The 15,323-nt window shown below is 43.6% G+C and overlaps 1 pseudogene; it reads left to right on the forward strand.

Moving 5' to 3' along the window:
* Window positions 1-7,263: 7,263 nt before the first annotated feature.
* LOC119322166 lies at window positions 7,264-10,253 on the forward strand (annotated as a pseudogene).
* The last annotated feature ends 5,070 nt before the right edge of the window (window positions 10,254-15,323 follow it).

A 15,323-nucleotide genomic window follows, 5' to 3' on the forward strand; every position in this document is an offset into this window, starting at 1 on the left:
AACGAATCTCTCTCATTAATGCAATTGGCTTTAGGAAACAAATAATAGATTATTTCCTACCTTAGCCAAATCAATGGATCTCCCCCAATAATGCAATTTGCTTTAGCAAACAAATAATAGATTCTTTCCTACCTTAGCCAAATCAATGAATCTCTCTCATTAATGCAATTTGCTTTAGGAAACAAATAATAAATTTTTCCTACCTTAGCCAAATCAACGGATCTCTCCCATTAATGCAATTTTCTTTAGCAAACAAATAATAGATTCTTTCCTACCTTAGCCAAATCAATGGATCTCTCTCATTAATGCAATTTGCTTTAGGGAACAAATAATACATTTTCAGGAAGCAAATAATCTCTAATCTCTAATTCTCTAATAATAATTATTATTATTATTATTATTATTATTATTATTATTATTAATTAATCTCCATCTCTACTTTATCTAAAAGAACCGTAAGGTTCCGTCTCCCCTCTTACGTCGTCCCACCCGTTCGTCCATCCTTTCTCACCCTACAGCGATTTCCTCTCCTCTCGGTCAATATTTGGTAATTCAATCAATTCACGAATTAATACCTTATTTGGTTAATGCATAATACAATTAATTCAGGCCAATCACGGACGACATCTCTCCTATTCCTTCCTTTTAATTGGTTAGCTTCCCTCTATCCTCTCCTTTATTCGCTCCTCCCAGATCCGTCATGGGTGCATCAAGTCAATCGTGATGGAGAGAGAGAGGGGGGGCCGCCCTGACTAGAGGAGAGGTAGCCGTTGGGGGGAGGAGAGGATGCGGGAGACAGGTCGCCGTCGTGGGAAGGAGAGGATTCGGGTGGCAGGTCACTGGCCAAGGTAGAGGTCTGCCTGCTCTTCGTGCAGCGATGTAGCCAAGGTGCGTGACCACGCGCTGGTGTGCGTTGTGGCACCGATGCATGTATGTTGCTGCGTGAGAGATGCAATTTTGCCGGTACGCTGCTGCTGCTGTCCGTATTGCTGCCGCTGCTATGCTGCTGCTTCTGTTCGTCCTACCATTCCATCACGTTGAACAGAACCTCACGCCTCTATTTCCCGTGAGGCCAATATTCAAAATCCTCCCTCCATATGAAATCCTTTGATACGACATTTTATGTAGATATTGGAATTTTCACTGCCAAACTTATTATCTGAAAATATCCCTTAGCTATTAGACCCTCCTTCCAGAGTATAACATGGTTGGCCTCCATCCAGTATAGCTTTTGTTATCTTATTCCTTTAACGAATTTTTCTTGACATCGCAGGTGCATATGAAACTGCCGTACACAGCTGATGATTCAGATTCACGGGAAACATGAAAGCATGAATGGAACCTGAAGTCAAAATTCCAGGCTTTTTTCACGTCTTTAGTTCATGTATGGCTTGATTCTAGCTATCCATAATCTGGGTGTGTTGCTGTGAGTAACTTCCACTGATCCATGAGACCATGACAATTGTGTAATATTTCCTCTGAAAGGAAAAGTTTACCGTATGACCAGACCGTACAATTGTCCAAACAATAGTATGCTTTGTTTTTCATTTTTCTATGCTTGTAACTCAGTTTTCTGTATCCTCTCAACCTGACAATAGTCTCATTAGAGTGGAGTTAGCACTTTATCACGAATGACTTATCCTCATAGAAGGAAGTTTAGTACTTATTTAGCAAATCCGAGTTAATAATCCATGCTACGTGGTAAGTGCTTTTACATTTTGAAATATTAATGTGCTTCACATGGTTCGTGCTCCGTCGATATTATGCAGCTCATGTGCAGGATACAAAATCTTCGCCGAAGGAAAACAATTGCTTTCATTGGCATACCAGGATATATTCTGCAGTGGATCTACAGCTAGGATGCATATGCATTTCCCACCTCTACAACTAACTTTTGTTTTAGCATGTCTATTAACATTTGCCTCTTCTCCTATATTAGAAAAGGATGGATATAGATATTATGATCTACGCCATATATGAAAAGGATGCTGGGCAACAAGGCATGGATATAGATGTTGCTGGAAGGCATGAAAGAATTTTTTACAGAACATGAGAAGATGGTGTGCACTATCTACCAGATGGCTCCCCTCGCCAATTGGCTTGCACATTTCTATTTTTATGTCATATTACTTGAACTTGTTCAATATACCAGCATTAGTAAAACATTTGCTATACATTCTTCCTGAGAATCATGCTTTTGCTCTTTTCTGAATAATGTTATGTTTGAACAGTCCATTTCCTATCTTTTGTAGAGAGTTAGAAGCTAGGATACATAGTGCCTGCTAGAGTGAGATAAAGTAGGCGGAATAGCTTGTTTGGGGGAAACATTATGCAAAATTCTTAAATTCATCTACATTAGCAACTCTTGAGAAAGTAGGAGGAAGAAATTATTTAATGGTAAAAAGAAGTCAACAGTGTGGCCTGATGTGCCCTAAAGATATATGTTAGAACAACAAGAATGTGCCATAAAGATATACATGCATAGTAGAACAAGAGGATTGGACGCTCCCGTAGCAACACACGGGCAATTACCTATAATACCTAAAAGAAACGCAGTGTTCCGTTTCCCGTCTTACGTCGTCGAACCCTTCGTCTAGCCTCCCCCCCTGCGCTGTTGGTTTTCCCTGCGTACGTTCCACCCCAAACGTGATTCGTTCTTCTTAATTACGTGGTCCCACCCCCATGTGATCCGACGAAAGAACCAGCCAAACCGTCATACCCATGCACGCAAGCAACGAAAAATCCATGCAAGCCGTGTCTCCTCCTCCCTGTTCAAACCCTAGCCGCCCCTTCCCAGTTGACGCCGCTAGCGAGTAGCGCATAGCACATGCACCAGTGCGGCCCTTCCGCGGTCCCCCTTGACCTCGCAATGAAACAGCTCGTCGGCATCGATGACGAGCCGGTGCGTCCGGTGTTGATTCATGTGGATGGGTCAAGCAGGACAGAGGGCGGTGGATCCGGGACATAGCCATGAAGTCTGCTTCGATGCGCGCCCAGTATTGTCTCGTGTGCATGGGTCGATCCTGGACGGCGGGCGATGGATCAAGGACGTACATAGCAGCTTTCACCTACGCAATGCATGGTGTCGCTGTCGGGTGTGGCCCCCAACATCGCCATGTGTGCTCAAGCATGTCGTTTGTGGCTTCAAGCCGCCTGGTGGCCACCGTGGCATCGTGGCTAAACAAGAGGTTGGTGATGAAGAGCCTGCGATCGTCCGGGCGGATATGGTGAAGCATCCACGGCGATGTGGACGTGGCTGCAGCCGTGGCCGAATGGAGAAGCCTTAGGTCCTGGTAGATTATCTACTGATGGCATAATCCTCCAGAGCTACAATAGCCAGAAAGATGCCTTGCCGTGGGGAAGCCTCGCTGCTGGAAGTGCCATCAGTGATCTAATTTGAAGAGTCCAACAAGAGGTCAATGGAATTCTCATCTCCAATATGTTTGCATTCTAACATGTCCTTGTTGATTCAGCTGTTACATTGTGTCCCAGTTCACTTGTTTTTCACCTTTTTTCGTACTACTATGCACTGGAATGTCCATGTTTGCTAATTTGCAGATTGAATTGTTCTGATAAAGTAAGCTAATATATGTCACTTCTTTTTGAAAGGTATCCAGAACTCTTAACTGCATTGCTCCGGTGATAACTTTTTCTTATTGTTGCCATTTTGTGTTCCGGTCAAGATTTTCTTCTTTCACAAACATTAGAAGTCTAGAACTGGGATAAAAATAAATAAAGTTTGGAATAAACTAGAATCTTAATAATCTCCAATATCTGCTCCACATGTGTGGAATCAATCATCCAGATATATATACTCGGATTGATGCAGCCATGCCCAATAAGAATCTTCATGTAAATAAATCGAAGGATTCTCTACTGATGAATAGGGAGCTGCACCAGACATCATATGGTCTTCTCATTTTCGTGGTAAGACTGGACTGACCTCAAGACTTAAGTACCTCGGAACCATGCTTTTCCTGCATAGTTTTCAACATGCTATTACATGGTCTATTAAGTGCGTGTAAAGATTCTTGAATTTACCCTGACATTATGGAAACTTTGTGCTGAAACAATTAAATATGTTAATCTATAATGATAGCAATGAAGACACGCAGTTCAGTTATCAGTACAGTGCAGATGGTCATGTGGCCATTATGGCCTATCTTCAGTATTGTGGTTAACATTGACAGGATTGATGTAATCTTCGAAACGACATGTTCCATTTTCCCTATGTATTTTTTGTTCAGATGCCCTACTACTGTTTTATTGACCGCAGGCAATCTATTTTGTATGGTATGATTTTGTTTGTTGGAGAGATACTAGCTGCCCCTTTTCCACCTGTTAGTAGGTTTTGTAGCAGACTTCTTATTGATATTATAGACGTTCTAAGGTAGACATGGTATTTTTAGTTAGACTGATTTCTTGTATTTTATCCACTGTTATAGGAGTTTGTTACCTTTGTTTTTTGATCGAAAATTAAATGTGCATGCATTGTCGAAGTTTGTGAAGTAGAATTAATAACCTTATGCTTATTGATCAATATATGTATATATATATCTTGGATGTCCCATAGCAACGCAAGGGCATTCAACTATCCTTGAAAAAAAAAGAACTGTCAAACCGATCAAGAACCTGCCAGGTCAAGCCTCTCCCTCCGCTGTTTGGCACTGCCTACCCCCTCTCCCCCGAATACCGCGAAAGGGAAAGATCCGGTCCATCGAGAGAGACCGATGCTGTGGACCATTGATGTCGCATGGGAGATCTGCGACAGTGGAAACAAGCTCCCCTTCCGTCAACGGCGCCTCGAGGTCACTGACACGGGTGACCCAGCGATTCGCCGCTGCCATCCCGAGCTACTTTGCCAACGTCGTGGGCATTGGCTACTGGCCTTCCAGGTACTCGACTGCCGGGCTTATCGAATTGGGCCGCCACGGTGCTGCTGGCCGCCGCCGGTCTCACTATAGATGCATCATGTGACGTCGGCCATGCCAGCATCGCCGCCTACGTTTCCCAAATCAGTTACCCGTACAGTCCATGCATATACCCGGAGACGCTGATGCGTTCACACTTCTCATGGATCTTTGTATTATCCTGATAGTGTTGGGATCTTGAAATTTTGATGTAGGTGAAGAAGGGATTCCTATCTCGAAATTCTGCTGTAGGTGAAGCGCCTCCTGTAGGCCATGGAGATGACCAGGGATGCATTGGGAGGCGGGCGACGTAAAGCGCTGGAAAGGAGTATTGTATTATGTATGGTCCTCCTTCGCTTTTTGGAAGGTTGTATAGTCGTTTTGATACCTAAGATATAATTTCAGGTTCTACATACATATTGGTTTGACATGTTTTCATTTTTTATAATTTCAGTGAATAATGCAATCTGGATTTGTTTTATCATGCCAATTTGAGGCATTCTGTACGGGCTGATTGGAGGAATATTATTTTTTGATGCACTACATGTGAACATGTTGAAGGGGCATGACCATCAACGAGCTTGTGGCAGAAGTTTGAATGTGAGTAGCTCCTATCTTTTGTGTACTTATTTTCAGTCTATCAATCAAAGTGTAGAATGATTACACGTGCAGTTATTTTGGTGTGAGCTTTGACAAGGGATGCCGATTGTTATGTTGAAAGGCTAAAATCTTCCTCGGTAAGTGATGTGCATTATGCATCTGATAAAAAAAAGAGGCTTTAGGGAGTTGATTGTGCCCATGAGAGGTGGTCCTGATATTAGGCTTGCTATAACATATCATATTTAACATGTAATGTTCTTTACCAACCAAATGTTCACGTTTTAGATTATAAAGAATGATGACCTCAAAGACAAAGAGCTCCAAGAACTCGGTTCTGAAACTTTTGGTTAGTCTGAGTAATGAAATGTGACCCTACTGGAAGTTCTACCTCATTTCAGTTTTTCTCTTTTCCATTTAATTATCTATTTCATTCCAAGCTAATTGTCTTACATACCTATATCTTTCAATACAAGACTACACGAGGACTATGGGATATGGGATATCAAGCTCCTTCAAATAATCTGCACCAGTTCTTCTGGAGAATAATGTATATGCATGGTCTATAATGTAGTTTACAAGATATATTCACTTACTCAAAGATTCGGCCTAACATTTTCCATAAGGATTATGTATGTTATACCAACTCTCAGTAATCTCTACTACTAATGTCTTAGTTGGTAGTCTCGCCTCACTCCACCTCATCCCACCACTCCTATCTTTCGCCCACCTTTGACATCATCACATCACAACATGGGCTGGCCCATTAACGTGTATGTGAACGCAATCCTCCCATCGCCTGCCCTCCTCGCGATAATCCCGGCGTCCTCGCGCTGCCGTCCTCTTTTCTCTGATCTCCTCTACCAGCATGCCTTCCTTGCGATCCCCCCGACGTGTCCTCGCGTCGCCGTCCTCTTCTCCCCAAACTCCTCTACCAGGGGGACTCCTCGATGACCCAGGCAGAGCGAACATTGTACGCAGGTTTTTTGGCTTTCACCGGTTCGTTCTCTACCCCTCCTCCATGACTCCCTCGCCATCAATTTTTTCGGCGTCTAAATGCAATCCCTTCGTGGGGAAGTATGGTGTGAAGGAGAGAGACCGCGATGGTGAAGGTGAGGTGGGCGTCATCCCGTTTTAAAGGAGAGGGCTCCAGCGAGAAATGTCTCACTACGGCGAAAACCGAGCGGAAGGGAAGGGTCCGACAGGAAAACATAAGGGTGTGTCATGGGGTGGAGTTTTTATGTTGCTACACTAGATCGCGGGAACCTGACGTCGACATTAAGGTTGGTGTATGAGATAGAAATAAGCTTCAATATCAATAATTTGCCTGATTCATTTATATACAGTATAGCCCGTAGCAACGCACGGGCGTTTTACTAGTTATTAGAATTCACCACTTATTCCGTAGGAATTATTAGAATATTTACATTCTATTTTCATTCCCAACAATTCATGGTCCTTGGAGAGTAGCACCTGGACAGCATAGGCCAACTAGCTGTGGAAAAACACCGTTGTGAATTGATGTTCCACCCTCCCTCCACTCCAGCAGCGACTTCCGTTAGATTCCAAGCCCCAAAGTCATGATTGGACGACCCTCAAGCCGACTAGTTGTGGAAAAAACTGCGCTCAGCTCCACTCTCCAGCGCCTTCCATGAAATTCCTAGCCCCAAAGTCCTCATTGGTCTGATATGTCAAGAAGAACATATACCTGACCCGGGAGAAAAGAAGACCACACATGTTCATGCCAAAATCTCCAATGGACACACTTCACTTCTCCTGCATCCAAATAGCCATAGCCTTACTCTTGTTCGCTCGAGCCAATAGCACCACAAAGGGCAGCACATCTACCCTGCATCCAAACGATGCGATCCCCAGCTGTGTTGCTGGTGAGAAGTCTGCCCTTCTTGCCTTCAGGGCAGGCCTATCAGACCCTGGCAACCTCCTTTCATCATGGAAGGGCGATGACTGCTGCCGATGGAAGGGCGTCTACTGCAGCAACAGAACCGGCCATGTTGTCAGGCTCGATCTCCATGGAAACGAGCAGGCACTAGCAGGCAACATAAGCTCCTCGTTGCTTGGTTTAAAATACCTATGGTATCTCGACCTCGGCTGCAACAGATTCGACAAGATACAGATTCCGGAGTTCATGGGTTCTCTCCATAAGTTGAGATATCTCGACCTATCAGCCTCACAGTTCATTGGAAGGATACCGCCGCAGCTGGGTAATCTCTCCAACTTACGGTACTTAAGTCTTGGGAATGAGGGCACATACTCCATTGATATCACCTGGTTGTCACGGTTGACCTCCCTTGAGCACCTAGATATGTATAGGGTGAACCTCAGCACAATTGTTCACTGGCTTCCATCTGTGAACATGCTTCCAACTCTGAAAGTTCTTCGTGTTACTAGTTGCCTGCTTAAAAGTAGCCATGATTCTCTTCTGCTCTCAAATCTGACATCTCTTGAAACACTCGACCTTTCGGAAAACCACTTCCATAAGCATAGCAGGCCCAATTGGTTCTGGGATTTAACTAGCCTCAAGTATCTAGATATCTCGGGCAATGGTTTCTATGGCCCGTTTCCAGATGGGATAGGTAATATGACCTCGATTGTGGAGCTTGATTTATCAGATAACAACCTTGTGGGCATGATACCATCCAATTTGAAGAAACTATGTAAGTTGGAGAGATTGGTATCTTTCAGGAACAATATGAACGGGAGTATAGCAGAGTTATTCCATCGATTACCCAGCTGTTCACAGAATAAACTACAGGAGTTGTTTCTACCGTACAACAATCTGATTGGAAGCCTACCAACTACACTAGTAGAGCCCTTGAGAAACCTGAACCTGCTGTATCTCGCTCATAACAGCCTAACTGGTCATGTCCCAGTGTAGATAGGAGAGCTCAAACAACTAACAAATCTGGACCTTAGTTTTAACAACCTGGACGGGGTCATACATGAACTTCATTTATCACGTCTAGGTATGTTGGAGGAATTGAGTTTATCAGACAACTCCATGGCCATCACAGTGAGCCCAACTTGGGTTCCTCCTTTCAGTCTAGGATCAATTGAACTTCGCTCCTGTCAGCTAGGGCCAAAATTCCCAATGTGGCTTAGATGGCAAACACACGTAATGAGTCTTGATATATCAAACACAAGCATAAACGATATAATACCGGATTGGTTTTGGACAGCAGCTTCCTCAGTAGCGTTTCTGAATATCCGAAATAATCAGATTACAGGATTCCTACCATCAACAATGGAATTTATGAGAGCAACAAATATGGATTTCAGTTCTAACCAGCTTAGTGGTCCAATACCTAAACTTCCCATCACTCTGACCGGCTTGGATCTCAGTCAGAACAACCTAGTTGGGCCACTACCATTAGACTTTGGAGCGCCAGGGCTTGAAACACTTTTTCTATATAACAACATGATCTCTGGGGCCATTCCATCTTCTTTGTGCAAGTTGCGATCATTGCGGTCATTAGATCTATCAAGAAATAACCTCAATGGATCAATTACTGATTGCCCAGTCAATGAGTCCAGCACAAACATGACAGATCTGAGCGTTGTTAATCTAAGCTTCAGAAACAACAACCTCTCTGGTGAATTTCCTTCACTTCTCCAGAAATGTCCACGACTCATCTTTCTTGATCTTGGACATAATCAATTCTCTGGGGCTTTACCAGCATGGATTGGGGCGAAGCTATCATCTTTGTCATTCTTACGACTGAGATCCAATATGTTTTATGGTCACATTCTAGACGAGCTTACGGAGCTTGTTAATCTTCAATACTTGGACCTTGGCTACAACAATATTTCAGGGAGCATACCAAGATCTATTATTAATTGTACAGGCATGACACAAACAAGAGACAATGATGATCTTCAGGATGCATTCACTTCTGGAGTATATGCTGCTGGCAATGAACTAGTTGACTATACTGAGAATTTAACAGTACTCACGAAAGGTCAAGAGAGATTATATACAGGAGAAATCATATATATGGTGAATCTTGATTTATCCTGTAATAGTCTTATGGGAGAGAACCCTGAAGAAATCAGCGCTCTTGTAGCATTGAAGAGCCTGAACTTATCTGGAACAACTTCATTGGAAAACTCCCTGAGAATATTGGCTCCTTAATGCAGGTGGAGTCACTTGACCTATCGCACAATGATTTGTCCGGTGAAATCCCTTCAAGCTTATCGACTCTCACATCATTGAGTCGCCTGAACCTGTCCTACAACAACCTGAGGGGGGAAATACCGACTGGAAATCAACTGCAAACACTCGAAGACCCAGCATCTATTTATATTGGCAACCCCGGCCTCTGCGGTCCTCCTCTCTCTGTAAATTGTTCGTCACAGCACGAGCCAATTCCAGGAGAAAACCACGGAGATGCCAGCGGCGACTTGGTTTCGTTTTTCCTTGCCATGGGCTATATGTGATGGGTCTCTGGGTGGTCTTCTGTACCTTCTTGTTCAAGAGGAGATGGAGAGTTTCGTGGTACTCGCTCTGTGACAGCCTGTATGATTGGGTTTATGTGCATGTGGCTATTACCTGGACTTCCTTGAGAGGTAAAACCAATGGGTAGAAGCTGAGATGAGATGACCATCACTGGTTCTTGTTTTGCGCTCATGTAATTCAATAAATGCTTTTGACATTTATTATGAATGTATCAGTGTTCAGGTATTGTACTAGAACTAATTGGGATATGTATTCAAGGTGCATACCATTGACTGAGATTGGTATCAGTGAAGGGGAGCCTTGGCGCAGTGGTAAAGCTGCTGCCTTGTGACCATGAGGTCACGGGTTCAAGTCCTAGAAACAGCCTCTTGCAGAAATGTAGGGAAAGGCTGCGTACAATAGACCCAAAGTGGTCGGACCCTTCCCTAGACCCTGCGCAAGCGGGAGCTACATGCACTGGGGCTGCCCTTTTTTTTTCACTAGAACTACATGCACTGGTGGTTCTTGGTTTACTCTAGCCATGTTATTTGATATACTCTGGAGATTTATCATGAATGTATTTATAGATATTCCAAGTGTACTGTACTGGAACAAGTCATGCGCATTGTGTATTCTATAGGTGTACCTGTATTGGAACCAGTCATGCACATGTATGAAATCTAGGTGCATTGCCATCAACTGAGGTTTGTATATATGATGTGTTTTCTATGTGCTTTCTGTTGTTGGTGCTTTTGTTTTTATAATAATTCCATGGTAAATATTGATACCTCAGGCAAAACTCAAATGGCAAAGATAAGGAGGGTCATGGCAAGAATGATGATGACATGGCAGGTGATGAAGCTGATTCTGATTTTATTCTGGCCTGGCAAGAGCAATAGTTGAGAAGAGGCCAGACCGTACTATGGAGAGAAAATTGAAGTCCTTTTTTGCTATGGCAACAGAGATATCTATGGAAAGAGGTGATCTCTGTTGTTGCATATAACCGCTGGATGTTTTTTATATCGTGTCCGCGTATCCGATTTACAGATGACATAGACTGCTCACCTGACCACTGCTTCAAACCTTCAGCTCTCTTGGACTGCTTGGTTCGGTCTGACCATTGTCAAAATGTCGAACTGTGTCAGTTGTCTGCATGTGCTTTATTATAGTAGTATAATAAAGCAACATATTTGCAACCCAAGTGCTGTTATGTATCCTTATCTTAGCACAGGTTCCTTCACTTGCATAAGTGCACATGTTTTTGCATATGTGCAGGGAAAATGTGAGTTCAGATAATGCTTGTGTCTTGTAGAAATTTGCTTTGTTTATTTCTTTATTAATTCAGTCCCATAAAATAGTTCCTTTATTTCAGTGGTAAAAACTTGTGCATATTGTGCGATCCAATATTGTGCTGCTGCTACATTACTATGCGGGTCACGTATGCAGTACACGAAAAATGTTCTGGAAGGTTTGTTGGTTGATAATGATGCATCTGCTCCTGAAGCAAGGGGGTTCAAAGAAATCTGCTCTAGAATATGAGATAGAGTTCTTCAGTGGCATAATGGCCGAAACCGGAGAAGGTAATATAAACCAGATTTGATTCATGTTACCAGTCTTTCTCATGAACATAGTGCTCTATGACAAACAACATGTTTTTTTTTGCTTATAAGGATTGTTGTTTTTTGACATATATACGAGTCTTTTTGAATCAAGCTTGAAGAACTGGAGCAAATGATGTCAACCCCAAAAGCAGGCATGTAATCAGCGAAACCGAACCAATTATCAGTCAACAAAAAGTGAAATGACTATGCTTGGGGTGGAAGTATATATATGGTCAATGCTGGCTCGCTGAGAAGGGCTCTACTTTTGCTCTTGCTCTCTTCCGGACAAACACTCCATATATATTAGGACGTGAATAACTTCCAGACGGCAGGAATTTAGCGATAGGTGCGAACGATCAACCGAGTATTGAGTATTGATGCATCGAGGGTACGCAGCCTGGTTCTTTGGTTCTTTCACGTAAACTCCATCTCCCTTTTACCACATATATGCATGCATGCAAAAAAGACAAAATTGATGATGTCATCCTAGATTTCCTTTAATTTCGAAAATCAAAATGTTTTGTAGCTCAAGCCGTCAGTCCGATTGAAAAACCATTTTCACATAAAGATTCATCGCGACGAGACCTTCGAAACTAGATCCCATGTTGATATGTTCCGACGACTTTATTTTTTTAGGTAAAAATTTACCATACCTATGCAACATAAGTTATCACGGGTGTGGTATATAAATTATCATGTTATTTACACAGAAAATTACTGGGGATAAAAATGGTTCCTTTAACCTTCTATTCACATGCACACGCGTGCATGCATTAGAGGAAGATATGAAATCTGATGTCATCCTAAATTCTTTCCTATTTCATTTTAAAATGTTTTATATCTCAAACTGTTGATCAGATCAAAAAAACGTTGTCACATAAAAAAATACGTCGCGGTGAGACCTACGAAACTAGATCCCATTTCATATGTTCTGATGACTTTTGTCGTGCAAATAGTTACCGTGCTGGGCTCAGTAAGTTATCAACTTTGATGTGTGTATATTATCATGTTATTTACATATGAGTTATCGTGGTATGTTTTCAACAACTTATTTTACCGGGATAAAGTTACGGCGGTGTTTGTCCGGGAGTTATCATGTCCGCGCTTCGTATATTATCACGTTATTTACATATAAGTTATTGAGGGTATGTTTTCAAACAACTTCATTCCCCGCGGTCAAATGTTACCACAATGTTTATACGTGAGTTATCAAGTCTACGGTGTGTATATCACCTTGCTATTTACGCAGAAGTTATCGGGAGAGCGTATGGTTTCAAACAACTTCCTCACCTTCCCTCACCCCTGGGTCAAAGTTACCGCGGTGTTTCTGCGTGCGTTATCATGTATACAGTGCGTATAGTACCATGATATTTATAGGGAAGTTATCAGCCAAGGCTAACTAAGTTATCAACTCTTTTGTGCGTATATTCCATGCTATTTACACACGATTTACCGATGGGTGTTTTTCAATAGCCCCCCTCCCTATAAAAAGTTATCACATCTGAACTAAGTTATCAACTCAGTTATGCATATATTATCATGTTATTTACACATGAGTTATCGGGTCAAAGTTATCACCATGTTTGTATGTAAGTTATCAGGTATGCGATGCGTATATTACCATGTATTTGCACAAAAATTACCGGGGACATATTTCTTCAACTTTATTTTGCCGGGTTAAAACTTATCAATGTGTTGCACATAAGTTATCAGGTTTGTGGTGCGTAAAATTACCATGTTATTCATCCAGGAGTTATCGGGAGTGTATTACAACAACCCGCTTCCCCACCAAAGCTCTCGCATTGTTTGTACATCAGGTGTGTGGTGCGTAAATTACCATGTTCTTCACACAGAAATTATTAGGGGTATGATTTCAACAACGCCACCCCCCCCTACCGCCAAAGTTATCACAATAGTTGTACGTAAGTTATCAGATGTGCGATGTGTAAATTACCATGCTAACTACACATTGACCTCATCATATTAACATTGTCCGTCAGCACCATCGGGGCATTTGCAATGACACCATCATAGCCATGCGAGTTGAATTATGTTCCGCTCTAATAGCACTACATACATGTTTTTTTCTACAATGTAATATAGAAACTAAAAGTCAACTACAAAAATTCCCTTTCGTTTATATAAGAACTAGATATAGAATAGACGGTTGTTGTGAAAATGTACTAATCCGACGACCAAGTATCAAATCCCTGAAGTACCTATATTTTTCTACTTTAATCAAGCATTAATTTTAGCATAAAAAAACATGGCTGAAATCATAGCCATTAAACGAGGCATTAACCCCATAAAAGAAGGAGCATGCACATGCCTTGTTGGTTGCGTTAAATGTGTCTCCCGTACGAAACGTGCGACATGCATGCTTTTTTTTGGGGGTTGTGCTTCTTTATTTTAGAACCCATGCATGCTTATTAGTTGGCTAATTAATTCAGCATTAATTGTTGCGGGGATTTTGGGTGGGAAAAAATTCGCGGCGGAATCGGAGCAATGAGAGTGCGGGAGGTGCGGTTTCAAAGGAAAGTGTTAATTAAAATAAAAGGAAAGCGCTAATTAATACCGATAGTATCAGCAACTGAGGCCAGAATATCGGGAGAGAGGGAAGACGAGCGCGCCCGCAAGATCCGGATCGAACGACGAAGAGGTCGTTCGGACCTGTCGCTAACTGACAGTCGGCAGGAATATAGTTTTCTTGTATATATTAATAGTTTCCACTTTCCCATGATTGGTTGCTGTTCCCATATATATAATCGCTGATGTTGGCTCGTGCAAGTTCTGTACTCAGCTTGTTCTCCTGCTGCTTGCTCATTGTATTTGCACCTACGACTGCTGTCGCGTGACACGGCTTGCACACATTGTTTGCTTGGGATTCGACCGGGCGAGCTGAAGCCAAGCCAGTTTTTTTCTTTTTTTTTTTTTAGACAACAAGCGAGCTGAAGCCGAAAGATCAGCGGCAGCAATCAACTGCAGACGCTGTTCCTGAAGAAACTCAAGTTCCTAAGAGCATCTTCAGCCGTTCAGCCCTCCAGGACGCCGAAAAAGAGCCGCCTGAAGATGAACCGGCGCTTGCTTGGCGCGTGGGGGCGACTGCGTTTCTAGTCGACGCCCTCAGCATGTGGCTGTATTCACGGCGATCTGGTATTCAGTCGATGCTCGAAGTCCGTCGTCCATAGCGTGTGGCTGTCGGCGGCGTACCTTGGCTCGTTCCGCTGCTCCTCCGCCAGCGACGAGCGGATGCGGGCGATCTCGGCCCGCCATGCATCCACTTCGGGCACAGGTGGCACCGGGACACCGCTGGCGCTCAACTTCGACGACCCCGACACATGCATGTCCAGGGGCGCCGGATAGTCAGCCTCATAGAGGAGGCGCGCCTCCGACTCTTGAAAATGGTGGCGGCCGAAGCCGTTCGCCGCCGCGCCGTCGCCTGGGTACCTCTCAACCATTGCTCGTCGGCGGGAAGGGGGGAGTGTGTTGCTTTGCGTGGCGATGCGAGGGGGATGTGTGGCAGTTGTGGCGTTCACCAGCGGGGAGATCGGCTTTTATAGCCGCAACGGGGCGGCGAGAGCCTGCATGCCGGGCGACGCGTGGCGGGAGCGGGTGGGACGCGCGTCGGTGGCGCCTTTACTGCGCCACTCGTGAGGCATCAATGGAGGCTGACCGGCGCGGCAGTGCGGCAGCCTTGGCATTGATTCCCGCGGGAACCGAGGCGATGAGAACGACGAAGCGGGGTCTCGCTGACTTGGCGGG

This window comes from Triticum dicoccoides, chromosome 6B, assembly GCF_002162155.2.
Source record: "Triticum dicoccoides isolate Atlit2015 ecotype Zavitan chromosome 6B, WEW_v2.0, whole genome shotgun sequence".
NCBI classification, from domain to species: Eukaryota; Viridiplantae; Streptophyta; class Magnoliopsida; order Poales; family Poaceae; genus Triticum; species Triticum dicoccoides.